This window comes from Centroberyx gerrardi, chromosome 1 (genome assembly GCF_048128805.1).
Source record: "Centroberyx gerrardi isolate f3 chromosome 1, fCenGer3.hap1.cur.20231027, whole genome shotgun sequence".
NCBI classification, from domain to species: domain Eukaryota; kingdom Metazoa; phylum Chordata; class Actinopteri; order Beryciformes; family Berycidae; genus Centroberyx; species Centroberyx gerrardi.
The window spans coordinates 15,860,972-15,874,814 of record NC_135997.1 but is presented as its reverse complement, the minus strand read 5'-3'; positions in this window follow the sequence as shown (position 1 = coordinate 15,874,814).

Here is a 13,843-nt window from a genome sequence, read left to right as displayed (position 1 = left end):
GGGAGCAGTTCTTGAAGTTTCAGAGAAAATACAATCATCACTGTTTGGGAAAAGTTTGGGAAGACTTTTTCCTGTCCAATTTTTCCATTGACTTCCATATAGTAAAAATTGTACTGGAAAAACACACTGAAACTGCACCTTCTGCATTTTCAATTATAGTGGTTGGAAAGGGATGATTTATATTGTCTTTTAAGTCTCAAGAACTGGACTTTATTGTCATCCATAATTGAACCATATATCCCATACTGTGCTTAAGTATTCTGATGGAGAGTCCAGCCTGCACCCTAAAAGAGTCCCATAAAGATCTAGGTCTGAAGGGACCTGGTTTCAATTTTGTTAGCGTGAAGGACAAAATAAAAAAAAGTTTGAAAGCAGAACAAACTAAATACAATCTGAATATGACATCTGAGCAACAGATGATGAGAAATGTTGGCAGTTTAGCCCAAACAAAGCAAAGGGGTTGAATACTTATGCAAAATAGATTTCTGTTATTTTAATTTTATACTTTGACATAAATTTCTTCAAATGTGTTTTTCTTTGATAGAACACAGTGCTTTGCATAGAGCTCAGACTAAAAATCCGGAATAAATGCATTTTGAAATAACTTAATAGCACATCAAAATGTGCAAAAAGTCAAGGGGTCTGAATACTTTTGCAATGCACTGTAGATACTTTTTCCTTTGACAGGATTGTTTCTTGGAGCCTGTATTACTGGGCCCATCTCATTATTATTCATTTATCTGTTATCGGTTTGGCACTAATGATACTTGTGGTCCACATTACAGGATCCACTTTGTTCACCAATGTTGAGAATGAGGTAGATGTTAGTGATGTTAGATGACAGTGTGCCCAACAAAACATAGAAAAGCTTGTGTACTTGGTTGCTGAGTACTGACATCCAATCCTCTGTATTAGTAATGAGAAAAATCATCATGACGGCCACAAATCATTGCCTCAGTCATATAATCATGAATGATAGCACTGCTACCACAGAATGTAGCTTCTTGACATCACAAAAGAATCAGGGGTGCACGGGACCTAACGTTCCTCAGCACCCAAGACAGGAAGCGAGTGCCCATCACCAGGCAGGCCCTCGGCACCCAAAGTCCATACCCACAGCAGTGACTAATTGTTTGTTATGTCAGCGCTTGTCGTGCCCGTTTGCCTTTAATGGAGTGTAGTGTGGTGATCCATCAGGCTGTCGAGCAAGCCCCATGTCAGTTGAAGTGGCTGTGTGTCAGTGGAGCGACCGTGCCGTGCAGATGTGATTTACTGCCCCGCTCGCTGCAGCGCGCTGCGCCTCGGCTCCTAGCCACGCAACGCAACCCACTCCTCTGCTCTGCTCTTCTCCCCTTTCCTCTCCTCTCACCCCAGATTGATTACCAGCGCAACTGGCTCACGACACCCGCCATCTTCTGGCAACCTTTTAGTGCCGTTTTATAGATGGTTAGCGCACCTCATTTGGCTATTTATACATCTGTAAGTGGCCATGAAATATAGATTTGTCTTGACGGGTGTCAACATTGGAGCAGTGGAAGTGGAGCCCGGTGACACCTCGTTATTTTAATGGTGTGAGATGAAGAGGCCGCGTGGCAGGACCTATTTTCCAACATGGCTAAATTATACTATTTTTATTTTCATTTAATGTTTACACTCATATTTTACTCAAAGCAATAAGCCTGTTTTCCTGCAATGTTTGATTGGTACTGAGAGAGGGAAATGGGGAGAAGGGTGACTGGGGATGGCAGGCACACCCACACACACACACACACACACACTCGCACATATACACATACTCTATACCACATGTTCTATGCGAATGTCTAGTTAGTTCAGAGTGAGAAGAACCCTCAACAGTAACATGATGTGTGACCTGTCATCCACACACACGCACACACATCGCACTCCATTCACAGGCGAGGTCTCATAGGTAATTAGGTGCTGGCACCCACTCAGTGCAGTGTGCTGGTTAATTGAATAGTTAACACATCAGAAGCAGGCCTGTGCAGATTGGAGGTGACACCTGTCAGGAAGCTGTTCTCTCCCGACCCAGGACATTTCCTTCTCTGCCTGATACATATGTCATCTTTGTGGAAATACCAAATTAGGGGCAGGCGGCTGAGTGAGTGCGGTGCAGCAGGTGTGGAGATAGCTCGGGGGCGGAGGAGGGCAGGCGCTCCTCTGCTCTGTCCTTCAAGAGGATCTGTAAAGCTTGGGGCAGCCATCCTTACTTCACCTCGGGCCATTGCCATGGGTATGTGACAGGAAAGTGACAGCTCTGTGTGTTTGCATGCTTTGTGTGTGTGTGTGTGTGTGTGTGTGTGTGTGTGTGTGTGTGTGAATGTGTGTGTGTGCATTTCCAGGCTCTCTCCCAGGCCCGGGAGCAGTGTGCCCAAGGCGTCCAGGAGTTGAGTGTGTATCAGGCGGAGGTCTGTCAGCTGAGAGACGAGGTGTCCAGACTCAACCGGCTCAAAGACAGCTGTCTGGCAGGTAGACTGGAAATGCCAAAAATTACCAGCTTATCAAACAATGCTTTTTATCCCCACCTACCGTGAAACCGTGTGAGGACACTTATGGCTCCATATGTGTCTTGACTGGGTGCTTGCGTTCTCGTGCAGAGGTGTCGCTCCTTCGGGAGGCAGGGGAGCAGCTCCAGGCAGCGGTGCTGTTAGAGGGCCGGGGCAGGCAGCAGGAGGCGGCGGCTCTGGAGCAGAAGGTTGCCAGACTGGAGCAGGACCTGGAGGCTGCCCACAGCCAAACCACCGACAGAGAGCAGGTACTGTCTGCGCCATGATCCCACATTACAGGACATTACAGTTATATGTCATTCCTACGTATGAATTATGCAATTAAGCTCACACACACACCATACTCACTATACCCCGCACTCACGTCCTCCAAGGCAGTGCAGAAAAGGGACGGGCTCCTGCGTCAGTCAGAGGCGGACCTGTTGCAGGCCCGGGACGCTGTGCGGCGCGGGGCAGCGGAGGCGGAGCGGCAGGCGGCTGCAGCCCGCGGCCTGGAGGCAGAACTGCAGCGCTGCGGGACGGAAAGCCAGCAGAGAGAGGCCCAGTGTGGCCTCCTCCTGGCCCAGCTGCTGCAGCGCACACAGGAGCTCAAGGGGGCCCAGGACCGCTGCAGGGACACCGGTAGGACAGCTTCAGGGAAACTGGGCCAGAGCGTTGTCATGGTGTGGCTCGGCGGACCGGGACATGTGCCATATTTTTGAGACGCCGTGTGTGGGGGGGGTCCAGCTTATCACTTGTGCTACACCACCCCACCCCAAGTCTCTCTCTTTCTTTCTCTCTCTCTCTCTCTCTCTATTATTATAGTATTTGCTATATGCTATATATAGTATTTGTCTCTCTCTCTTTCTTCCATCCTTCCTGTCATTCTTCTCTGTCAGATGGGGTAGAAATGCTCCTGAAATGTCCTGAAATCTTTTTAGAGAGAGAGCTGTCACATGCATTTGGTTTATTGTTCTTTTTCTGTACTGTCAGCTTCTTGTCAAGTCTTTCTCTTTTTTCCTCGTGCCTTTTAGGAGAGCCTATTCAAATTATGAAATCAAGACATGAAAAGGACAGAGTGAAACAGAGAGAGTATGATCGAAATGGTATAAGTTTGGGAGAGAGGGATGAAGGAGGGGAGTGACAGTGACAGGTTTTCAGTGTCAGGTCAGCTAGCCTCCAGTGCCGGCTGTAATACATTGCGTGAGACGGTCACCTGTGTGTGTGATGTCCCAGCTGCCTCAGCCACTCGCCTGCAATGAAACTGCCCATCAATTCACAGCCCCGGGCCTTTTGTGTGATGCGCACACATCCACACACCCTACCCGCTCACAGAAACACACTCACAAAACTATGAAAGCACGCACTTATACATATTAACAGATTCTTAACATATGCACCCACATAGAAAAAACCATACATTAAAAAGCAGATCCAAGTAAACAAAGTGGAGTCTGAGCCAGAATAAGGCCAAACAAAACACGGTAGTTAGAATTTATTCAAGTGGTAAGTCTATCCTGGCAGGAGACTGCAAAACAGGTGTGTGAATACTTTGTGAATACTTTAAGGCAACCGTTCTTTAAAGTTTCACCCCAGCACAATGGATTTACAATAAAGTGTTGCTGCAGGGACAACTGTGTGTACTGTATATGTGTGTATGTATGTGTTTTTGTACATGTTTCCTTTTATATGTGTCCGTTTACTCCCATATCCCAGCCCAGGAGCTGGCTCGACAGGAGGAAAGGGCTTTGCTGTTAGAGGGAGGGCAGCAGCAGGCGCAGGAGCAGCTGGCAGAGCGGGTGGCAGAGGTGGTGAAGGCAGAGCGGGCCCGGAGGAAGCTACAGGCAGAGCTGCAAAGGCTGAAGGAGAAGCTACACACAACTGAGCATGAGCTGCAGAGCTACAGGTGCAGTATATACTCTACAGTCCTTAGAGCTCAAAGTACTGTAGTAGTACCTTTCTGCCCAAATAAACACACCCAGAAACACCCAGAACAAAGTCCTATAAACACACTTTTGTATTCTCATAGAAATGACCTGAAATATTTGCATCTGTCAGTACTATTACCCTACTTTTAGTCAATATGAGAAGACACCGGGAAATCTTCTGAGTGTGAAAGCTTTTAAAATCCTGCTGTACCTCACACACACACTCTCTCAGTCTAGTAGCTGAGAGAGTGTTTTGGCGCTGCGACTCTTGGTGCGCTGCATCCTCGGCCCCCAACAAACCCCCACCCACCCCCTCCATTCCGCGTCATCCGTCTGGGCCGTGTGCGGGCCAGGCGCTCAATAGGCGGATCATTTCGGGTCGGGGCCCTCTTGTGAAATCAGATGTTTAACCGGCCAGGAGAAGAGGGACGGGAGCATCTTAACCAGCACCTTGCCAAAGGTCTCCTGTTCACTCAGCCGCTGGGGCCACTCTGAGCACGCCCGCCACCTGCCAATAGGCATTAGGGAGGATTTAGTAATTAAGTGATAGGCTGAGGACTAAATTGGGTGTTTGTGGGCTGGCGAGCCACCCCAAGGTCCCTACAGCCATGCAGATAGGGGATTCTAATTGCCAGGAATATTGATCAGCCTGGTGAGGGGGGTGCGCAGGGAATTCACTGGCCATCGATTAGCTGTTACTGCGGCCCACTTGTCAATGGAAGAGGGAGGTGAGCATTGGAAAGGCTCGGGGCTTTTCCCACAGTCTCCCTCACCACCACCAGCCGCTGACACACACACACACACACACAGTCAGTGACACAGCATCTTGGGTTCAAAGCTTTCTCTCACCCACCTATATAAACATACAAACATCCTCTCCAGATCGCTCTCAGACAGTCCAAGGGTGTTGTATCTCAAAGGGGAACAGAAAGGAAGGCTGCGCAAGGGGCTTCTTGGTGGTATGTGTAATGAAGTGACCATCTCTCTCCCTCCCTCCTCCTCCTCCCTCCCTCTCCTTACAACTTGCATCCCTGAGCTTGCAAGGGCTTTGACCCGTGGCTGTGGTCTTAGTTAACGTTGGCAGGAGAGAGGGGACTGAACGGGGCTGCCCTTTAAATTTAATTAGTTGCTTCACCTGGCGGTAAATAGGCCCTGGTCACCCCTCACACACACACACACACACACACACACACACACAATTCTATCACTTATGCTCCAGTGACACGTCACCATCATGAAACAGCGTGCCGTACCAAGCAATACTGAGCAGGCAGAATTAGTGAACATCCTCTCATTAAATGTTAAAGCTTGCCTGGTCAGATTAAATCCGTCACACATGCACACATTGCCTTCCATTGATTTAGTTCCATGCATGAAATACTTACAGCACTTTAATTTCCTATGGCTGGGCTGAATAGTGGAAGCAATCAAAGGAGGGGTAGAAAAGGAGTATAATTTTGTTCAAATTTGAATGTAGACCGTGAGTTTGAAGTTACTGTTCAATTTTGGTAAGCTGGTATTTTACTTACTGCCCAGCACAGTCTCAAACCTGAGTATTTTCTAACCTATTAAACACGTCAATATATTGATTGAAACAAGTCTATGGTAAACATGTTCCTAAACAAACTCAGGTTTCGCTTAACAAATAACATTGCCATTTTGTCCAGGCTTTACTGATAGTTTGCCACAAACAATCCACCTTTTCTGAAACATACCTTTCATAATCATGAGAAATTAGCAAAAAAGAAAAGATCATATATACGAAGCTGCCCATTTCTGAGTTTGTCATGTAAAGGACAGTAGAACATAAGATACATTTTATCAAGTCATAAATCAATTGACCATTCATAAACAAATGCCTGATCACTTGTTTCAGGACCCAGGTGGAGCATCTGAGGAAAGAGGTTGAGGAGAGCAGGCAGGCCCAGCTCGGCTGCCAGCAGGAGGCCCACAGCCACAAACAACAAGTGCTACAGCTGGAGGGAGAGCTGAGGCAAAGCAGGGAGACACTAAAGACCAGCCAGCAAAACGTAAGCCCTAATCACACTCTGGTAGCATAGCAAATTATATGAGATGATATACCATCCATTTGATTGATTGACTACTGAGGCACCTTCATTTTTTTTTTAATTTCCATCTCCCAATAGACACAACTGCATTATGTTCAGGTAAACGGGATCATCCCCTAAACCATGTTGTAAAGAGCAACTTACAATCAGTGAGTAGGAAAGTGTTGGACGTCTTGCTCAAGGACACTTTGACAGGACATGTGGCTGTTGTGGGGATCAAATCCCCATGGGATTTGTTATGGGACAGCCTCTCTAACCACCACTCTGCTGCCTCCATGTATGTCATTTAGATTAAAAAACAAGATTTTCTAATTATCCATAGTTAGTTAGCCGTTGGACACAGTTTAAGGTTAAGTTTCCTAGGTCATCTTAGCTGGTGTTATACTTTCCTGGTGGAATGAACCGGAGAATCACTCAGAAGAGGGTGAGAAGGGATGCTGCACAGCACAGTCTCTAACCTGAGTCATTTAGAGCCTATTACAAAACATCAATATATTGATTGAAGTAAGTGTCTCAGTGTACTGCTCTGTAAACACATGGTTGGTTCGGTCGTGCATGTTTTATCTGCTTGAATCTTATCAGGATTGGAATCTTTTCATCTCCAATTTAGTCAATCATGGTGACATTTGGCTTTAGATCCAACAAACAGATTTGAATCTGTTTAGAAAATCCCATCTATGCTGACTTCTGAATTAGTTTAGAATAGAATATAAAAATAATCTACTGATTTTATTTGACTTGTATGGATTGAAGGTTTTGCTAGCTGAAGGTTTTGCTTTTATAGCTCAGTGGGGTAGAGCGTGGCACTACCACTGCAGGGTTAGGTGTTCGATTTCCACTGGGTGGGCCCCATGCTATAAATGTAAGCCAGCATTCCCACAGGCCTTGAAAATCCTTCAAAGTTTGTGCATTTGAGAAAAATAAAGTAAGGCCTTGAAAGTTTTTGAAAATGAATAGATGGCCCTAAAAGTACATTTATTAAAATATAGCACCCAAATTAATCAATACACCTCAGCTGGCCCTCTCTCTGTCCTGCGATCAACACTTGACATCATGAGGAAAACCCTGTGATGGAGATTTGCGTTGATATAGCAGCAATTTTAAAATGATTTCACCATGACACGATCATGAGGAAAATATGAGGCCTGTGTGATGTCTAATTTTGACCAATGTCCTGTCTTACCCCAAAACATGCCAATTAGAGTCCTTGAATTTCATCAATCAAGGCCTTGAAAGTAATTGAAAAGTCCTTGAATTTGACGCCGAAGTGAGTGTGGGAACTCTGGTAAGCGTTCATGGTACTGTAAGGCACTTTGAGTTAGAGCGTTCACCATACGGTAAAGCCTGTCCTCTGTGTGGCAGTGTCAGGAACAAGCTGAAGCCTGCATCCTGCTGCGGGCGGAGCTGTCCCAGGAGCAGGACAGGCAGCAGGCGCAGCAGGCCAGGATGAGCAGTTCAAGGAAGAGAGAGATAAAACTGGAGGCGGAGAGAGAGCAGCTGCAGACCAGCCTCGCCTCAGCTCACAGACAGGTCAGAAGATGTTTGCTTTACTTTACTGTACTTCTGGTCTCTAGCTGCAAATAATCTGGTGTTTTATTGGGATTAGCAATGTTATCAATGTTGTGTTGAGGTGCCCTAATACAGTATTAATAAGAACATCGATGTTGGTGAATGAATCAGAAATGAATCTTAGTAGCTTCTCTAGTTGTTCTGTTTGGATTTGATGTAGTGTACAAGGAGGTGCCTATTGGTCTGCTGCTCAACACTATTTTCTCCACATGTTATATTTAGTTTTGACACAGAGAATATAACAGGTAAACACATATTTCATTTCAATAATTTGTTTTACATTTTTTAATGTAGTATGTGAAATATTGCATAGTATAATCAATGGAAACAGTAATAGATCAGTGTCGGGAGGCTTTAAAGCCCCTTCTGTGAAAATAAATATTGAACATCAAAAAACAAACAATGGACGTCCCATAACAAAATATTGTTTCAAGATTTGAAGGTTAATTTCAACATGAATTATGGACTAATTAAGTAGACATGTAAGACACATCCGCATACACACACAGACAGACACGCACACAAATATTAAAATGTTTCCATCACTCAATGAGACGTAATGCGCTCATTGGATTCAGGCCTTTGTGATGAGAAAGCATTCATTCATCACATTAGTGTTTATCTGTTGATATTCATAGCATCCGGCGGCACCAATCTTTAAGGTGAAAGTCATGATTTGAATCCACGTTCCCATCTGACGTCTGAACATTTCCAAGGTCGTTTTGTCATCTCTGAAGTGTGATTGTTCTCCATTCTTGTCTTCTGATTGAAGCCTGGCTACACCCGTTTCTACGCCACTCAGACTCACCCTCCAGCCATGCTCACAAATTGAATTAGTTTCTGTCTGAATTTGTGTTTCAAAACTAGTAATTATTTTTTAACCCCAGAGGAAGCAGAGAGAAATGAGTCAGATCTGCACAAGTCATGAAATTTGACGATATTTGATTTTGCACCAACCAAAGGGACACAAGCCTGAAGCACAGCAATTTACCAAGCATTCATCTGTTAGCAAATTAAATCACACCACATTTGACATCTTTTAGAAAGTTAGATAAATCTGATGAAAAAGTTTCTCTCTCAATTACCATCTGAAATTAATCTCCTTAATCCCAATTTGATCTCTTTCATGCATATAAGGGGGTATCTTTCATCTGCCCACCTGTGTGCTTTAAATCTCTGCCACAGAGTTAAGATGGCACGTGATTGTCAAACTTAGTGCTACGTGAAACTCCAACACCCACACAGTGGCATGAGATGGGAGAGCTGATTAGGGGAGATGAGGAGAGAGGAGCGTAACTGACAGCCGCCCATTATCTCTCTCTGTAGCTGAAAGAGCAGGAGAGGACCGCAGGCGGTCTCCAGGAGTGTGTGTCAGAGCTGCAGAGCGCCATCCAGAGGCAGCAGGAGGAACAGATGGTGCAGCTGCAGCAGTGCAAGGCAGAGCTGGGAAACAGAGAGGCCCAGAGCCAGAAACACAGCCGTGAGGTCAGAGAGCAACACATCACTTTGACTGTAGGACCCAAAGTGTTATGCTGTCATTTGTCCTATACTGTGTGTGTGAAGTCAAAATGGCTAGATTATGGGTTTTGTATGTACAATACTATACTACATGTACTAGAGCTGAACAGTTAATTGAAAAAAAAATTTCAATTGCAATATGAACTTCTGCAATTTCCAAATCGCAGAGGCTGCAGTTAATTGCTTAAGAGAGAGAAGTGTCCAGATTGGATTTCTAAGGTGTTTTAGAGCTCCAGGTAATCTTTGGTCCATGGATGAAGTGCAACATTGGTGAAAACCTTTCATCATACTCAAACTCAGTAAATTCTGCACACTGACATCTATTTAACAAAATCATTTTTCTTTAAACAATTTAAAATTTCTACAAAATGTATGACAAGAAAAACCTGAAATCGCATCTGCATTACAAATACAAATAATCGCAATTAGATTTTTTTGTCAATATCTTTCAGCCCTAATACGTACTGTATTTGATGTTGGGTGTGTGTTAGGTGGCCTCCAGGTTATGAACGGACTTCTCTGTGCATGTAAACGCAGCCAGGCTCTCTTGTCTGTTTGGGTGTGTGTGTGTGTGCGTTGTACTGTGTGTATTTGTAAAGGTCCAGTATATTCACACAGAAGCATGCTTTCCATAAATGTGTGTATTTGTGATTTTTGTATTACTATCATATTGCCACTTACTGTAATATGGCAACAATACTGCCGCTCCATCTATCTCCTCAAACCGCTCCCAGCATCCATGCTGCCATTAAGGAACGGTCCGTGTATGATACTGATCAGACTGATCAGGCCTAGTTACGCACCAGCTCTCCCCTCTTTAAGCAGCACTTTGACCAGCCGGTTGCCCTACGAGCCCCAAGCGCAGCCATGATGTGAGTACTCGATAATAGGAAGGAAAAAGAGTCTCATCTCCTCTCTCAACAGTGGGTATTAGTTTAAGATCACCAGAGCTGGGAAGGGGCATAATGCTCGCCCCTTCACAGAGCGTTCTGGTCATTAGTGTGGACCACACAGACCCTCTCAAGAAGAGACGTAACCTCCAGGGGTCGCGCTGTTCACTAATTGTACACTACAGGCGAGATCAGGTTCTGTTGTCGAGAAAAGGGGTGAGACTTGTAGTGTTGCCCTTTCTATGTATTCCTAAAGCTGATTAGATAATGAGGTCTCTTTCCCAACTCAAGGCTTGGATGTACAGTAGGCTTTACTGCTGCCTTATATCACCAGCTGGCTAGTGCAAGTTTTTTTATTTTAGCTACTCAGATGTGCTACACAGTTATGCTCCAAAATGTCTTCTGCTCAGATAGCCTCTTGTATTAGTTTTTTTTTTTACTAGTTCCATATATTTGTTTTGGTATGGAGCTCTTGGTGTACACACTGTTACTTGCTCTCTGCTCTGCAATGCCATTCCTTTTATTGATGTGTGTGTGCATAAATGCATACATGTGTATTTCTGTGTGTGTGTGTGTGTATGTGTATGTGTGTGTACTGACTCCTAAGCCAAGGGCACATCTCTGGCTCATCTTTAAGGCCTGGCGTCAGCCTCCTTAAGTGCTGTCAATGTCACATGGCAACAGCAGCGCTGCAGCCCTCTTAATTGGTTTAGGAAAAGCATCCTTGTCATTTTGCGGTCAGTAAACTCTGCCAGAGAAAATGAAGTGCAAGCTGCTGCCACCTCCTCAACCCCCACACAGCCAGACTAACAAAAAAATAATGATTATGTGCCGTGTATGTTTGTGCGTAAGCTGTCTGTTTTCACTTTTTGCTTTTAGAAATAATTGCTGTTGGTTGTGTGGCTGCATCAGAGGAAGGGCATTAATGATTCTCACTGGCCGCGAGGAAACACTGCGCTGCGGAGGGCTGGAGGAGAGCAACTCATTTTCTAGACCTAAACATGTGTGAGTGCGTGTGTGTGCACATCTGTGCCTGACTGTGTTTGTGTTTCGTAATTTATTTTTGGTTGTTGCCTCAGTTTTTTAATTTTTGTGCAGCATATATTGTATGCAGCCTACAGTAATTACTGCAGCAGTGTGTGTGGAGATGTACGTGTTTCTATGAGTGAGTATGTGTGCGTGCATGTGCGTGTTCATGTGTGTGTGTGTGTGTGTGTGTGTGTGTGTATGTGTACAGTGTGTGTGCATGGCTGTCCTTTTGCACGGATTAGCTGGTGAATGCTGCGAGAGGATGATCAGACTGGGAGCACACCGGGGTTGCTCTGCGATCACATAGGGATTATGGGGGATATGGAGCTGTAGTGCATTCTGGGGCCGCCTCCAGTCAGGCTCATCTCCGCCACGCTCCCCTCACACACACCACTTTAATTGCCTTTGCTTCTTTCATTACTTTTATTGCCTCTCCTCTGCATTGCGTGCTCCCTGGGCTTGTGGAAAGGTCATTGTGATGGTGCTGGTGTGCACACAGTCTCCTGACTAGCAGGATGTGGCTGTGGGGCTGGAGCTGGGGAAGGGAGTGACAGGCAGCACAGCCGCTGATAGGCTGCACTCTGATTTTCATCAAGAAATCCATAATTTATTATTTCCAACCAAGTTGGTGAAGTAACTGCACCACAATTATATTTTTGAATGCCAATAGATGAACGTGTGCAACACACATAAACAAGGGGGGGATTTTTAGGTGTCGGTCTCAGTGGTGGAGATATGGAGATGGAGATCCTCATTAATCTCCATGAGATCCAGGCTGACTGGTTGTGCACTAAAACAAGTAAGGCAACTACATATTCATTCATTCAAACTCCTTCACCAACTAACAAAAGAAGGCAAGCAACTGGGTAAGCAACAAAAAGTGGAGTTTGTAAAATACCATTGGCTTGGATGCAGTGAAGAGGGGACAGCCCTTGGTTGAGGGCAGAGTTTGTGCCTGACATCCCCTCTGCACAGTGCTGAATAGAGCAGAGAGGAGATTTTGGTGGTAAGCAGTGGGTTATACTTTGAATGGAGGTACGATAAATGGGGAAGAATCAGGTTTGTCCTCCCTGGTGAACGGAAGACGAGGTACGGGGCAGAACTGCACACTGGTGCACAAGTGTGTGCTATGATGGATGTAGTTGTTCCGTCAATTAAAAGTCACTCTCCTCCCAAAACTACTCCAAACTCCAAGTCTAGACTATTACTTGTGCACAAATGCTGTTTTTTTTTTGTTGGAGATCTTTTAACTGTGAATTAGAGACCCTAGCGTATTTTAGCATAGTATATTTCATTATATTCTGACAATTCAATAATTTCACTGATTGGATTGGCCAGCGTTAATGAGGGGTTCGGATCAGCGAGGTCCTGCAGTAAAATAATTTGGCAACAAATCATCACGTGTGCCAAGTCATCCGAGTTCAAACAAGTAGGTCTGCAATGGTCTCTTGTTAAGTTTTCGGAGCGGAGCAGAGTGCCCAGCTGGCACAGTCTGAGCGCTGGGGCCAAGAGCAGCTGGCATGGCTGGCAGCCGGGGAGGAGGAGGTGCTGCTAATGAAGGTGGGAATGGCATCACTTAAGGGACAGCTACCACACTAAGGTGGGCCAGGTCAGACAAACACACACACATAGGCCTCGTCAGTCTAACACCGTAGCTGATGATCCAGATGCCTCCTTGATTCTGTCTGTGTGCCCGTCTCTTTCTACAGGTCGAGGCTTTACACTCCGAGCTCGAGTCTGTAGAGCAGAAGTACAGCGTAGCAGCTGCTGAGGTATAGACCCATAAAAACTCTAGAAACTGATCAGAGCCTTGAGATGTGGAAATGTGTTTTCTCTGACCCTACCTGCCTCTCTCTCCTCTTACCCGTCTCTCCATCTCTCTCTCGCTCTCTGTCCCCGTCCAAGGTGGAGGTTTTGCGTCGGTCCCTGGGCGGCGCTCGGTCAGACAGCTCTCGTCTCCACAAGGAGAGTGAGCTGGTACTCTCCAGTGTCAACCGGTTGGTCCAGGAACACAAGTAAGGCCTTAATGCACTTAATGCTCTGATGTCTGTCTGTATTTGCACTATATTTGGTTTCTATCATAACAGCAGCACAGCATAATGTTTTGTTATCATATTCTAACTCTGTTGCAGGCAAGCAAACGAAAAACTGGCATTGAAAATGAAAGAGCAAAGCAAGAAAATCATCCATCTCACAGCCGAGAAGGAGTAAGTGGGCATAGGGAAGTTGTATTTATGTGCTTTGTTCTCAAATGCGACAGTGTGTGAAATACTGTGCATCGCTGTGTGTGTGTGTGCGTGTGTGTGTGTGCGCGTGTGTGTGTGTGCGCGTGT